General features: G+C 43.4%; 1 non-coding gene across 1 annotated transcript; it reads right to left on the bottom strand.

Annotated features, from left to right (window-relative positions):
* Window positions 1-2,549: 2,549 nt before the first annotated feature.
* TRNAI-GAU (transfer RNA isoleucine (anticodon GAU)) lies at window positions 2,550-2,625 on the bottom strand. Its single transcript has one exon. It is a non-coding gene; the product is annotated as a tRNA-Ile (tRNA).
* Window positions 2,626-2,873: the final 248 nt, after the last annotated feature.

Here is a 2,873-nt window from a genome sequence, read left to right as displayed (position 1 = left end):
AAGAAGAAAAGAATTTGAATTCCCACAATTTTGAGTCCAAGTCCAGCACATGATTTTTTTTTCCAGATAGGAAGTACTTGGATAAGGTTAAATTTTAGTTATCGCTTTAGTAAATTATCCTTGATATTTTAGTTTATTCTATAATTTTTCCAGTTTACCCTGTCTGTATCTGTATCAAGATTGTTTAGTATTATAAAATCTTCGGGTGCAAGTGGAGCTTATTTAGCCCATTGTTTTCAGCATTCATAATGCATACATACCTTCAGTCATTTTTTAGGACAAAAGCTTCTTAGGATGTGTAGTAACATAGCTGTTCATAATTGAAAATTCTAGCCTGACCAGGCAGTGGAACAGTGGATAGAGTGTTGGCCTGGGACACTGAGGACCCAGTTTTGAAACCCCAAGGTTACTGGCTTGAGCAAGAACTCATCTGGCTTGAGTGCGGGACCACCAGCCTGAGCGTGGCATCACCAGCTTGAGCATGTGATCATAGATGTGACCCTATAGTCGCTGGCTTGAGCAAGAGGTCACTGGCTTGGCTGAAGCCCCCTGGTCAAGGCATATATGAAAAAGCAATCAATGAACAACTAAAGTGCCAGAACTACGAATTGATGCTTCTCATCTCTCTCATTTCCTGTCTGTCTCTCTGTCACTCTGTCTCTATCTCTCACTAAAAAAAAAATTCTGGTTGGTAGAAAATAAACTTTGTTTTTGAGGCAATAAAACATCAAAGACAATAGTCACTTGCAGTGGGTGCTTATTTATAATATAGTCCCTTGTAGGATTCAATGAAAACAATAATGAAAAGAAAAACAGAAATGAGAATCTGTCTCTCCTGAGAGCTTACTTTTTTCACTCTATATTCCCTGTCCGGAAGCCTCAACTTTTTAATCATGAGTTTTAAGAAGAGCATCATTTTGCATTTCCTGGACAATATATCTTGCAATGACTCACAGAGCTGGCGTGTGCAGGACAGGCACATTGGGTTGCTCTAACTGAGAACAAGACAACTTGATGTCACAGGGTCAGTTCTGTGTAATGCGTCACCCACACAGTATTACCAGGCAGCTCTTGCCTTGATTCTAAATCTCAGATACTGCAAATGCTGGAGGGAAATTTTTGTCTTATGGGATTGTCTACCACAGGCACAAAATAAAAATCAGTTTGATCTATTGGAGGTACCTTTACTCCCAGCGGATCCCAATGTACTCAGCTCCTGCCCCAGGAGTATTAGTCATACATCTCTGCAATGTCTCCTCTGCGCTAGAAAAGGCAGGCTCCTCTGAGGCAGCCCTCTCTGCAACAATTTTTATTTTGAGTGAAATCTTAAATAGTATTTCTAATTAAAATGGCAAAAGAAATTGTAGGGAGGCAAAATGTAATTTCCCAAGTTGGAATTTGACCAAGACGCAGAGGGTAATAATCCTCCCGTTTTTAGAGGACTGCATCATTTCAGGGGAAAAGCCTCCCTTTTTATTGCAAAGAACAGTGTGAGTTTTCAGGGACATGGATAGAATGAAAGGACAGGAGAAAATAGGTCACAATCGTTGGAGGAAGGGTGGATAGTACCCAATAACTAAAAGAGAAAATCAACCTGTAGGTTTAAATGGATGAGGAAGCTATTAGGTCATCATCTGTATATAAAATACATGTCTGTTGTTTTAGAAATGTTTGTTAAAATTGAATTACCCATCAAATGACAAGGTACACTTTCCTCTTAAAGCCTTTTTTTTTTTTTTTGTATTTTTCTGAAGTGAGAAGCGGGGAGGCAGACAGACTCCCGCATGCGCCCAACCAGGATCCACCCTGCATACCCACCAGGGGGTGATGCTCTGTCCATCTGGGCTGTTATTCCCTTGCAGTCGAAGCCATTCTAGCACCATGAGCCATGGAGCCACCCTCAGCACCTGGCCAATTTTGCTCCAATGGAGCCTTGGCTGTGGGAGGGGAAGAGAGAGATAGAGAGAAAGGAGAGGGGGGAGGGGGGAGAAGCAGATGGGCACTTCTCCTGTGTGCCCTGGCCAGGAATCAAACCCAGGACTTCCACATGCCAGGTCAATGCTCTACCACTGAGTCTACTGGCCAGGGCTCCTCTTAAACCTTTGGAATGTCCAACACTTAAAGATGGAGAGTTCTTAAAAGACCATCTGCTCCATCTTCTGCACTCAGGTGCAGTTGTTTAAAAGCATCTCAGAAAAATGAGAATTGACTCTATTTATTTATTTATTTATTTATTTATTTATTTATTTATTTATTTATTTATTGTATTTTTCCGAAGCTGGAAACGGGTAGGCAGACAGACAGACTCCCGCATGCGCCCGACCGGGATCCACCTGGCATGCCCACCAGGGGGTGATGCTCTGCCCATCTTTGGGCATCGCTCTGCTGCAATCAGAGCCATTCTAGCACCTGAGGCAGAGGCCACAGAGCCATCCTCAGCGCCCGGGCAAACTTTGCTCCAGTGGAGCCTTGGCTGTGGGAGGGGAAGAGAGAGACAGAGAGGAAGGAGGGGGGGAGGGGGGGAGAAGCAGATGGGCACTTCTCCTGTGTGCCCTGGCTGGGAATCCAACCCAGGACTCCTGCACATCAGGCCGATGCTCTACCACTGAGCCAACTGGCCAGGGCCATAGAATTGACTCTATTTAAAAAAAGATTCCAGGAAAGGAATATCAGAGAACCAAAGGCAACATCTTATCTAAGTTAAGTGCCTCAAGTTTCAACTAAAACAAGATTCTTGTTCTTCATTTAGAGTAAGTGAAAAGTATAGCCCTAGCTGGTTGGCTCAGTATATAGAGTGTCAAACAGGGTTCGATTCCTGAGCAGGCTACACAAAGAAGTGACCATCTGCTTCTCTCCCCCTCTACTTCTCCTTT

Source organism: Saccopteryx bilineata, chromosome 3 (genome assembly GCF_036850765.1).
Source record: "Saccopteryx bilineata isolate mSacBil1 chromosome 3, mSacBil1_pri_phased_curated, whole genome shotgun sequence".
NCBI classification, from domain to species: Eukaryota; Metazoa; Chordata; class Mammalia; order Chiroptera; family Emballonuridae; genus Saccopteryx; species Saccopteryx bilineata.
The sequence above is the reverse complement of the archived record's forward strand: the minus strand, read 5'-3'. Positions and strand labels throughout refer to the sequence as shown.